Raw genomic sequence first — 13,493 nt, forward strand, 5'->3', positions numbered from 1 at the left:
ATAGTCACTTTACATTTTCGTGACTTTTCAAACTTTGAACAACCTTCTTGATTCTGAGGAAGCCCTTGAAGTACTTGAGGTCCTTATTCTAATGATGTCACTATGTTCTTGGGTTTTTTTCCAGCAGTAAACACTACATTTGTAAGCATTGTTATTTTTGGTCCTGTCAGTTGTCTTAAGCTATCAAACACTCACTAAAATCCAACGGTTAGTGCAGCCAAAAATTGGAACCAATCCATATGTTCACCAACTGGTAAATGTATAAACAAATATGGATGTCCATATTTAAAAGAAAGAAAACTACTGATAAGTGCTAAGTGAAAGAAGTGAAACACAACAAACTACATATTGTACACTTCCATTTATACAACAATTTTAGAAGAGGCAAACCTGTAGAGACCGAAAGCAGATGAGTAGTTTCTAAGACCCAGTTGGGGATAGGGGATTAACCACAATCTGGCATAAGGGACCTTTTAAGGGTGGTAGAAATGTTCTAAAACGGATGGTGGTGATAAGTGCACAACTGGGCAAATTTATTAGAAATCAGTTAACTGTGCATTAACCATGGATAATTTTATGGTATGTGTTGTATATCTCAATATAGCTATTTTTAAAAGAAGCCATTTCAAAAAAATACTTGTTCCTTGGAAGATAATAAAAATACATCATGGATGCAAAAAAAAGAGAAAAGGCATTGTTGACGCCAATTGACAAGGGCCAATATCCCTTATTGCTCTAACCAAACCAATTCTAATCCACGTTTTCCTGTTTCATTCTAGAATTATAAACCCCAAACTGCCTTCTTGAACCCAGCTCCAGGAATGAGACCTCTGAGCCTCTACCTTCACCAGTTGTCTATTCACTTTGTCAGCTATCCCTGAGTTTCAGAGACTGATATCCTCGGCTTTAAACATTGACTCTGTGGTTTGCTTGTTGTGTGACACGAGGCATGTAGTTTGAATTCCCTAACCTTTCCCTCCTTTACACATAAATTGGAATTAATAATTCATACCTCATGCGGCCATTATGAAGATTATATAAGATCATTCAAACTAGATATTTCTGTTTAGCAAATATTCCTAAACTCAATGGCTAAAACCATCTTGTCGCCTCTAATAGTTCTGTAGGTCAGGAACCTTGGGTGATCTGTGTGTGATCCACATGGAATTAGGTGAGGCAGCTAGAGCTGGAGGATCTCCTTCCAAGATAGTATCCTCACTCGTATGTCTACTTCTTCCATGAGACAGGTCCTCTCTCTCCACACGGAAGGACCTCTCCAGGACCTTTCTATGACATTTGGGATTCTCAGAGCAATGTGGCCTCTGATAGCTGAATTTCCTAATTAGCAGCTGGTGTCCTATTGGCAGGAAGCAGAAATTATAAGGCAAGTTAAGGAAAATTTATGCCCAGAATGGCACAGTGATCTTGCCAGTGACAGGGCTCACTCAGACATAAACAGGCTGTACTGCTTCATGGTAGTGGGACAGAGTCATATTTTCACAAGAATATACGGGTTGAGAGATACTATGCTGGCACCGAATTATAATATGCTACAGAGATAATGATCACACACAGCAGCATCCAGCAGATTTTTTTTTCCCCCATAAGGGCTGATGACTGTTAATCATGATATGTCAACCTGAATGGGTTGTGAAATGCCTAGTAGATTATGGAGCATACTTCTGAGTGTGTCTGTGGATAACTGATGTGCAGCCCAGCAAGCTGAAGGGGATGTGGAAGGCACTGATCAATAAGCTTGTAGCCCAGATGGGAGAAAGGAGGCAAGAAAAAGGTGTCCTCATCTTGGGGGAGCTCCAGTCTTTCCCATTGCCTTTGGACATTGGTCTCGTTTCTTCAGCCTTCCACCTCACACTGAGGCCTTTCCACAGAGCTTCCTGGCCTTCAACCTTGCACTGCTGCCGCATGTTTGATTCTTCTTTTTCTTTGGCTTCCATCTTCTTGGGCTGAGCAGCTGCTGGAACCTCTCGTGTGCAGAAGGCCACTGTGGATTCTCCAGCCTCTGATCCTGTAAGCCCACCTAATAAATACCCTTGTATAATTATACACATGTTTTCTATTGATTCTGTTCCCCTAGAGAATCCTAACTCATACAGGGCCAAATAGTAAGTATTTTAGACTTTAAGAGCCACATGGTCTCTGTCACAGTTACTCAGCTCTGGTACTATAGCACATACATAGTCACAGATAATATCTAAATAAATTGCTATAACCTGGTTCCAATAAAAATTTATTTACAAAATAGGAGCAGAACAAGTTCTGTCTATGGACTGCCATTTGCTGACTTCTGACATAATGCATGACAAATAACAAGTGTTCAATAAGAGTAGCAACTATTATTTTCATTAATCTCAGGGGCCTAATGACCTAATCCACTCCTCAACTTGCCTTCTCCTTTGTAGCTGTAGCCTGGCTGCTTCAAAATTTGCAGTTTAGTGTTGTTGACCACCTCTACACCTCTGTTCACTCCTCTCCATCACTTGCACCCAGACTTCGGGTCCCAGTGACTGTCATTCCCTGCTCCCCTAACTCCACAGTTGCTTCCTCCTCACTTTCTTGCTGCTGGAGGGCAGTGGGTGCGAAATCTATAATGATGGGGAGCTCTGTAAGAGCACAGAATACCAAGCCAGGCATGCACACCACTCTTCAGAATGAGAAAAGCAGTCACAAAAAAATTATAAATCTAAAAATGCTAATAGATACCACAATTGTCACAGCACAACCTTACCCCTGATGCTAATACTTTTTCCCTAAAATTTGATAATTTTTTTTCAATATTTTAGTATCATTTTCTATAGATAATAGTTTTTTCTAGCGTCTGTTTTTATTAAACAAAAGTATTGATGATTTATGTAAATGTCTTTATCAGCCTTACAACTCTTTATTAATAATATCACAGAAAATTTCAGGATTATTGTCCAGTTAGGGGAAACCTTTATAAATATTTTTCCAGGCATAAACCATCGTTCTTCAGGACATTTCAGGTTTCTTTGTGTAGTGATTCATCCTAAATATACATCTTTGGATCAATGAATACCAAGTTGAATAAGCTTCTTAGCCCTTTATGTTAATAAAATCGTCATTGATATTCTTGTGGTAGTAGTATGTCATCAGTTTCATATTATCTTCACTGATATTAGCATTCTTTTTCAAATCTTTAGAATATTTTCAAATTTTCCAATGTGTTTATATGATTCACTTCACTCATTAATTAGACTATCAAGCAATTCAAGTGCCTATCTTTTATTATTATGAAAAAGTCCTCTCTTCTTAATGAATTACTTCCTGTGGTTATTTTTGTTTTTGCAGTAATTTGCTTCTCAATATCAGAAAATTTCTTTCAATTTCCTTATTCATCTTCACCATTATTGTTTCATGTCCCATTAATTTTTTCATACAGTCTTTGCATTCTAATAGGGAAACTATTAAACATCCAAAACTATTGAGAAATGCTACAATAAGTGCACACTAATTTTATTTTAGTTTCTTCTAATTATTTAATAAATAATTTTAAAGGGAAAAAACAAGATATTCTTTGTGTAGGTCCAAGTCAAGAGTTACTATAGTTGGGCTGGGGATTTAGCTCGGTGGTTCTGCTGCCTGCCTTGCAAGGGCAAGGTCCCGAGTTCAATCCCTAATACCAAAAAAAAAAAAAAAAAAAAAAAAAAAAAAAGTGGTTCTGCTGCCTGCCTTGCAAGGGCAAGGTCCCGAGTTCAATCCCTAATACCAAAAAAAAAAAAAAAAAAAAAAGAGTAAATTCTCATTGGATATACTGAGCCATCCAAATATGTCTTTTCAGTTAAAATGTCCTCTTACAACACTATCAACTTTCTGCATAAAATTGTGCATCTTATTCACATTCAGATATATGGCATACATAAAGTGCCTCATTAAATCCAGAGTAAACATAACCCAGATTCAACTTTCTCATAGTTGAGTCATCAAAATGCCTTCAGCTTAGTTTATACCACCCCACTCTGGAATGTGAGGTGAAGGCAGATTAGAATGGGAAAATGTTTCAATTTTAATTCAACTCAATTCAAATATTTTGAGAAATTACAAAAAATAAATGAATATGTTACAAAAATAATTCAATACATTATGAATTCTGACACCTCGCTTGATTTTGTTTTGTTTTGTTTATCTTTCTTTCTATTCTTTCTCACCTTTTAAGGAAGAGTAGAAAAACCAAGCAATATAATAGGACAAGAATTATAGGCTACTAAGTTAGCAATCACCAATTGGACTTAAGATTCACCTGTGAATCTCTTTTCCTCTGCATATGTTGCTCTGTGCTCCCAGTTCAGTGAAAATCCACTTTATCCTAGCTACAAGAGTAAAGCTATAAAGGGCTGAAGAGAATCCAAATACTCAGGACAAAGTAATGAGAAACAACTGGTTGACCTAATGCCTTGGGTTTTTTTCACGCTTTGGGATTATTTTTCTCCAAACTTCGTCTTTCTACAAACTGACGGACAGACATTTTTACCAAGTCTATTTTTCTGCATTGTAAATATAATCAAACATACATTTTAGCTAAAAATATATTATCCCAGAGGCAAAAAATAGAAAAGGATTCCAATATAATTTCTTGATCAATGATTCTAGAGAACCTTTTGCAGAAGACAATTGATTTCCAGAATGTTCATTAATTTTCATGACAAGTTTTAGAAACCAAGGGAGTTACTAATATTTGAAGACACTGGGCAGTATTTCCTCAACTACACCACTAAAGAGGCTCCACTGTCAACTGAAGACAAAGAGAGGGTTCTAAACCCAAAGTCTAACCTTAGACTTGGGCAATGACAAACTAGAAACTCTGCCTTTGTGAAGAGATGGTGAGTTTTAGAAATACTGAAGGCTTCAAACTAGAATTCAGAATTGATGTTTCTCATCCAATGTGAAGAGAAGAAAGAAATCACATGTGGTAATACCTAAAGGAAAGGAGAATTCCAGACCTGAATCTGCTGTGCCATTCAAGATAGAGACTGAGATTCATTTCTCTCTTTCAAAAGTAGAAATATTAATCCCTCCATGCAGAATATAATCTTTAAAATGACTGGACTATAAAAATGTCTTTTAAACTATAGATGTATATACAAATATGAATGGCTATTGCTTCTGAAATGCCTTTTTATTTAGAAACCCTTTTTTATTAACATCACATTGCCTAAGATTTTTAGCCTAAAGAGACAAAATAAATAAGGAGTTATGTTTAAGGCAATAAGCCAACTTGCCTAAGCTTCCCTGTTCACCAATGGCGACATTTATGTGTTGGTTTGTTTGTTTTATCACAGTACCAGGGATTGAAACCAGAGCCTCCTACATGCCACACAAGGACTCTATTAGTTCACAATGGTGGGTTTAAAGGTCACAGTATGTTACAAGGGTAGTGCCTGGGGCAGATCCCTTCATCCATCAGCCTCATTTTCTCCAACTGTAAAAGATATAATTCTGTGACTTTTATTTTTGCCTTCACTTTAGAAGGTAGCTCCAAATAGCTACCAGGGTCTTATAGGTAAATGGTTGACTCTTGAAGACCATAATGCTAAGTAAAGTAAATCAGATACAGAAGGTTAAATATTAACATGGTTTCTCTCAGATGAGAAATGAAAAATTAAGATAATTTAAAGAGCAAAATAAAGAGATTGTAGGAAACAGGGAGGTAGACTTTTAGGGGATGGGAAGGGGATCTGAAGAAAGAGGGAGAAGGAAAGAGAGAGTGAAAGGGAGTAAAAGTGATCAAGGGATATTTACATGCACAGTTCCCCAAAACAAATGTAATTACGTATTGTATTGCAAACATATGCTAATGAAAATGTTTTTTAGAGACAACAAAACAAATGTCTACCAAGGTCACAGTTGTTCCTGTTGCCCTTCCCCTTTCCCATCACTTCTGGGATTTCTTCGTGAGCTAGAATGTTTTCTCCTTCATAGCTGGATAATGGGAGAGAGGTCCTCCCAGCCCAATCCCAGCTGTAGACCCGGGTTATAGGACAAGGAATCTAGGGAGGGATGCTCCAAGAGGTCATGCTCCCAGAGGATTTCCTGAGGAACATTGAAATTCCCTCACTGACACACTATTTCTGCTCTCTGATTTATAAAACAGCTGTAGTTCAAGCCTCACTGAAAGGTCTCTTACTCCTTGGCCAGCTCAGGAGGATGAATATGAGCTTCCTCTTCTGTTCCTCCTGCTTTATCTCCTATAAATCACACACATACAAATGGACACAGAAGTACTTCAACACAACTAACTGAGCTTAGGTAAGTTTTCTTCCCTTTCTGGGCCTTCATTTCTTAATCTGTAAAATACCAACCCTGCATATTCCTCTGGACCTGACATCCGGTAAGACAAGGGATAAAAATGAAATCTTGGCCCAGCACTTCTGAAAAATCCCCTTTCTGCCCCAGGCATGTGGTCTAAACTTTATATGATGATGGCTCCATAGGTAGCTTATATGCCTTAGAATTTTTCCTTCTTTTTTAGAGGACAAAAAAAAAACATATAAACCTCAGAAAAAGGGTGTGGGGTTGGATGACTCAGTTCCATCATGTTGTCATTTGAATGAATGGTTAATAGCTACCCCTGTGCTCCCCGATTCCTTATCTACCTGAATTCCATTTCAGACAAGGAAACAAAATGATCCTGAAAAAAGGCAATTGTAGAGAGAGGCTGTCAAGGTTGATGGACTCAAAATGAAATTATTTCAGCCTCTGCCACCCACACAGAGCTGGCTGGAATGAAAGAACAAAAGGGCATTCGTGCAGATGCCCTGTCACAGTTGGTAAGCAGCTCAGTGTCTTTTGCCTCAGGCTCCCAAATTGCTTGGCCAATAGTAACCCACTCATCCTCAAGCCCTCCCAAAAAGAAGGACATTAGTATTTACAGTGATGAGGAGTCAGATAATTAGAGCTTTTCTAAAGCCATAAACACAATGTCAGCTCTGGACATCCACCTGAGGCTCTCTAGGTTCTATGTAAAAGCTATCACTTACATATTGGGGGAATACAGTCATAAAAATCCTTGAATCGAAGCACAAAAGGGCTTTAAAAGTCACTCTATGTCAACAAAACACACTCAGTACTTCAGTGCGTTAAATATCTCAGCCAAATGTCGACTGGTCTCATGTGAACATCTCCAATGAGGATTTCAACTGAATATGTCATAAGAATTCAAGATATGCAGAAAAGAGGGGCAAGGCCCAGAATGCAACCCAGACCATGGAGTGTGAGACTAGTGTAGTGTGTCTGAGTGGAAGTAGGATGGCCAAGAGATACCGTAGATGCTGGAAGAAAGAAAGAAAGTATGTGGACCAAAGCCTTGGGCATGGTATGTGGAAGCCCAGCCACAGCTGTGTTCATAGGTTGGCATTTGTACAAGCTGTATGCTAAGGACGGTGGATGGGTTGGCAGGCGAAGAGTGTGGAAGCCTCCGGCTCTCTAGGAAATCCATTCTATGAGTAATGATGGCTGCCTTGGTCATCCTGTTGCATGGACAAAAGTTTTGGACCGGGCATAATTCTCTTACTTCTACTTGCAATTTTGATGTTGGACCAGTTAAAGATATACATAGATAATATATGCATATCTGAAACTAGAAAGGTGCCAAAGAGATTACTGGGAGTTCTTTCAGTGCTGAACTTAACTTTCTATTTACTAGAATATGTTACTTTATGATACGATAAAGATTCTTTTACAGATTTTGTTCAGTAGAAATGCAAATAATTTCTGTCCACTAGAACCCACAACCCCCAAACTTTAGTTTATGATCTTGTTAGCATAAAATGGTTCTCGCATAGCAAGTAACCCAGAGAGCTATTAAATTGCCTTTCTATTCCTAGCTTCTCTTTGAGCAAGTTTTAAATCTATTAAATAATGAGTTAAAATCTGTGAAGCATGTTCATTTGCTATATCTTTGAAAGATATGATTTTGCCCCTCTGAAAATTATACTTGAATAGGCAACTCAGTTCTGAGGCCCCCAAGGATTTGGTTTCCTTATCGCTGCAAAGATGCATTAGGTCTATGGGATCCCTAAGAGCTTAATCTGGTATCTGAGCCACTAAGCCACCTGGGACCCCCTCTTCCTTAACATCTTATGGTCTCCAGAGAAAAGGCCCTCCTATCTCTCTGGAGCAAGGGTTAATTACCACTACACTGCTTCCTCCACTCCAGCCTCCTCAAAGAGGTCATCAAATCACAGTAGAATGACTACTTCAAGCCTTCAGCAACTCTGACATCTTTCAGAAGGTTGTAGGTGCCAGAAGACATCCTTATTCCCAATTTACTGTCATTCATTTCTGCCTCTTCCTCCCCTAACCACTCCCCTAATGTTTCCCATCATAAACATGAAAAGTTCCTGATTTTGTATCTTCAGCTTTCAGTTTAATCAGGAGGCCAAGTCATCACTCCTTAATGTTCTCCTCTTTGGCATCCTTAAGTGGAAATCTGTGCATTTGGTCCCAGCTGAGAGACCTGTGGTCGAGCAGCTCTTCCTCTCACTCTGAGGAAGTGGGTGGTCAGGACTCCTCTCTAAAATCACTACTGGCTGTGACATCCGATGCAGGTCCTTGCAAACCTCCAGAGGGCTCTCTCCTTCCACCCTGGTGTCCTGAGCATATGCAGGCTTCCCACTCTAAACTAAAAGTGCTTTGTTCTCCAGGGTAAAGGCAGGAACTGTTGCTGGGAACAGAGAACAGGAGAGGTGGCTCAGGAAAGGCAGGGAGTGCATTTAGGATTCCTTGAAGTCCACAACTTCTGGCCCTGAGCTACAATTAATCATCAATATGTGGAAAATCTTTCATTTCAGTGGATGACTGATTTTGTGAACAGCAATTTTTTCTGAGCCTCTTGTGTCAGATCTGTTTGCTGAGAATCTGCTCAGTGGTTACAGTACTCACCCAGTTTAGCTTCCCGGATGACAGATAATATGCACTGATGGCTTGGTGGGTATTGCTGAATTGCTCATCTCACCTTTCTTCCCTCCAGTAATGTCCCAATCCATTATTTTCAGAATCAAATTAATTCCCTACCCTGGGGGTAGAGTGATGTATCCCAGGTCACCAGCTACATCCTGGGTCCTCACCCCTCATACATGGGGCTTGCTCAGAGTTAGCAGACCATTGGGTACTTAAAAATATACAAGCTCCCATCAGTTTTACTATGGATTTAAAATTCCCTACAGGCAATGTACCCCTTTGTTGCCTATAATGGAACTCATTCACGGCCTTTTCCCTGATATTCTCCTTCAGGTAATAGGCTTGAACCTTAATACTATAAGGACTGTTCATCCAGGGCTTTCTCATCATTTGCAAAGTAAATAAATCCTACCCTCAAATTCCCCTATTGTGGTCCTATTTCAATTGTGTATGGAGGACGGTGGGAGGGAAAAGAGTAGAGAAGACAAGGAGATGTAAGAGAAAGCAGAGAAGCATATTTAAGAAAAAATAGAATGGAGCAAAGAAGAATCGTGGAGATCTAATAAGGCTTTATTTTTTAAAGTGGCATTTTATCTTAATTTTTATCATATATGCGTCCATATGTTTGTGAGATGCCACACAGTTCAACAATGCTTTTTACAAACTTTAGCCCTTTCTAGTCTCTTTCAACTTCCATTTTATGCCCTCAAAGCAATTATTTAATGCCTGTCTAGCTTTTTAATCTAGCATTCATCTCTGTGTTTCTGTTTGTTGATGTTTTCCCGTTTTAACGACTGATTTCCTCATGACCTGAAGACTGAATTCTCTCACACGCTGAGCCCCTTTTGGATATGCTTCCTCTTCCCCTCAATGCTGTTAAGTCAGATTTTTGTTAAACCAATATTCACGCTATCACTATTAATGCTAAACTATGAAAAATATTCTAATTGCATTTATTTTCTTGTACAACCTTTTTTTCTAATTCCTGAAGTCAATTGCTTTGATTTTTCACCTTTTGTTTCTGTTTACTTTTCTATGTTTACATTTAATTCATCCTCAAGTTCTATTCGAAGTAAAAAGTCCTTCCCACAGATTCAAGTGCATCAAGGAACATCCAAATTACCTTTGTTTTTCCTTTGATGATGTCTCCTCCTAGAGCCTTCTATGACCCTGATCCACAATGGTTTTTCTCTAGGCTAACTATACAACCAGTGTTCTGGAAGTGATGTGATGTTTTCTCCAGTATTATTCCTACATCTGCACTACATGCATTCAGTATGCTTGGTTTATTCTCCCATGTTTTTGGAACATATCCTGCAGAGGTTTCCTGAATATGGTTGCATGGGGAAGAGCCAATACAAAGTTTCATTGGTGTGTACAATCCTATGTTGAAAATAATTTTCCCTTTGAACTGTGAAGGCTGAGACTATAATTCGTTTTTGTTCAGCTTCCAGGGTTCCAATCAGCTTCTTAGTGTCTCTCATTGGAACCCAAACAGAGAACCTTTAAACATCTTTGGTATTTGAGGAAATGCCTTAATATGAAAGGCAAAGACAAAAACACATGGGAAAAGTCATTCAGAAGAGAAAGTCATTGCAAGAATCTGGAAATGTTAAGAACAGAGAACCTTTAAACATCTTTGGTATTTGAGGAAATGCCTTAATATGAAAGGCAAGACAAAAACACATGGGAAAAGTCATTCAGAAGAGAAAGTCATTGCAAGAATCTGGAAATGTTACACCCTAATGAATAAAAGCAATAGTGCCTCTTTCTTACATCTGGTGTCAAAAATTTCATAATAACGAGTGTTACTGTGACTCTTTGCCCATTCCTTGTATAGGTATCGTCTTGCTAAAGACTTTCCCTCAGAAACGCAGATCTTCTGCCCTAGGAAGAAAAGACATTTGTTGTTGTTTGGGTTTTCTTTTTTAATCTTTGTTTTGTTTTGTTTTTGCAGTATTAAAGATTCAACTCAGGCACTCACACGTGCTAGGCAAGCACTCTACCACTGACCTACATCCACATCCTTTTTAAAGAATTCCTCTCATAATTGCCTTTGCTCCATTTCTTTCCTATTTCTTGGATACTGGGTCTTCTGGACCAAACTACTAATTTTATGTATCTCTTGGTTTCCATGTATGAGCTTCCAGAAAGGTTGTTTTCAATTTATATAATCAAAGAAACGAAAAATGGATACTCAGCCGAGAGCAGCTGACACAGTTATAAACATCAGAATTCCTTATTTAGTCAATACCTGAGTCAGGTTTCAGGCTCAAAACTTACTGAGAGATGAGATCCTCAGGAGGAAGGATATTAAAAGGAACTCCCAGTTCTTCCCCGAGAGGACGCAGGACTGTTTAGTTAGGTAATTGCATGCTTTGAAGAAGGAATAACCAGACATCTTGAGAACTTGTTGATTTAGGTTCTGAATTGATAATGCTCCCTGGGTCCCTAAAACAAATCATGGCCTGCTCTGAGAGTTGGAGTCAGACAATAAAACGAGTTCTGGTTCAAGTCAGGCTCACAGGGAGTTCACTGTTCCATGGAGTCACCCAAAGGTCATCTCCCTAGCTCTCAAATGAGTACTGGACTGAACAGATGGTGGAGAGCAGAGCTTCTCATGTGATTCTGTAGTCTGGGTGTTAGAAGCTACTCTAATGAGAAAATCTCAGCATTTCCCCCAACACACATCAGAGTCAAGATATGATTATCACAAAAAATAAAAGTATCATATCTGGCCCCTGGCCTCTTTCCCTCTGGTTCTTCCCCTGATCTGTGATTCCCAAATTCCATGAATTGAGCAGTATTCCTCTATTGAGTCATTCCATCATGGTGTTTTTGCCTTGGAACCAGCTGATTATACACTGAAATATCTAAACCCATGAGCCAAACAAAATGAACTTCTCCTCCTTGAAGCTGTGGTTGCCAGGTATTGTGTCCCAATAATGAAAAGCTGTCCCATCATCACCCTAGTGCTTCACTGGGGTATTTCTTGGTACTTCCCTGATGAATTTTCACAGTAGATGAAAGCCACACACTGAGAAGAGTCTTGTGACCAAAGGTTAAAACTCTTCAAGGATGAGGTTCTAGAACCTTCATCAGTTAAACACTACCATAACTAGCAGAAATGCTGGAGTAAGGAATCAGGGCGGGTAGTAGGAAAGGGGAATCATGCATACCTAACTACCATCTCAAGATCAGATGCAATGTTAGAAACTTAGTTCACCTCCTAATCCTTCCTCTTACACTTTCTTCATGAAAATAATCCTGGAAGATCTTCATCCAGATGTACTTAACTCTCTATACAAAGCAAGTGGATTTAAATGATACAGAATGTGCATTGTATTGAAAATTGTAGAGTGTCACTTAGACCACTTCCTCTGGTACTGAAGTAATCATTCCCCAAGCTTCTAGGCTATTGCCTGTGACCTACAGATGGGACCTTCTGAAGGATTTTTCTTCAAAGTTAGCTGTTTCACCAAGGTTATCTGAGGGTTGTGTACACGTTTTATAAATACTATACTTTCTTTTGTTTTTCATATAAACAATAGTTTTGCTCTTATTTTTCTCTTATCCTGATCCTTGAATCATCTCTGAGTTTGGTTGTTTGTCTTTGGGTTATTGTTTTTGCATCTCATTGTTAAGTGTGTAGACTTTCACTATCTTTTTGGTGGCTAGGAGACTCCCTCTTCCTTAGAGGCCTCACTAAATTCAGAGTCCCTGTAAGTAAGTGTCTTCAGAGAATAGCACTCTGTTCTACATATAAAGGCTTTCTTCCAATCCTCTTGTTTCATCCTTCCCAGGATCTCCCTTGGAAACTGGTGGTTGTCTCCCATTCCAGAGCCTCTCTGAAACTGCCCCACATAAATCTGCACCTTTATTTTCCCAGACTGTACTTACATTCTAAGTCTCTATTATTTGGTTGATTACCATCCACTCATCCATCAGTTTACATCCAGATGTCCTCCAAAGGCCTCATGTGCTTGTAGGTAGGGCTTTTGGAAGGTGACTGGATTATGGGGCACCTACAGCCGAGTTGGTTTTAGGAGGTAGGGCCTGATTAGAAGAGGCTGGTCACTAGGGAGTGACCTCCCCGGCTCATCTCTTTTCTCTCTGTTTCCTGGCCACCATGTCACATCAGGAAGCATGGAAGGCAGACAGGCAGGGGCAGGGTACAAATATATTATTCACATTAATGCCCACAGAGACACACTTTGTCTAACAAGGTCTTACCTCCTGAAGTTTCTACCACCTTCCAGTAGCACAGTCAACTGGAAACCAAGCCTGACACACATGAACCATTGGGGAACCCTAAACCCCCAACCACAGCTGGGCTATTGTTAATATCCACCTGGAGGGTGCAAAATAATCCAACCACCTCGAGATGCTTAAATTAATCACACCTCATTTGGTCAAGTAAGTAATACATTCAAAGGCCTTGGGATTTAGGACATGGACATGTTTGGGGAAAGAGGTAGCACTAAAATCTACCATAGTAATTTGCTGATAATACTCATGATCTTTAGTTCCTGTCAAGATTTGATTAAAAAAAAAAAAAA

The sequence above is a fragment of the Fukomys damarensis genome, unplaced genomic scaffold (assembly GCF_012274545.1).
Source record: "Fukomys damarensis isolate Sample0158 unplaced genomic scaffold, DMR_v1.0_HiC HiC_scaffold_12, whole genome shotgun sequence".
NCBI lineage: Eukaryota > Metazoa > Chordata > Mammalia > Rodentia > Bathyergidae > Fukomys > Fukomys damarensis.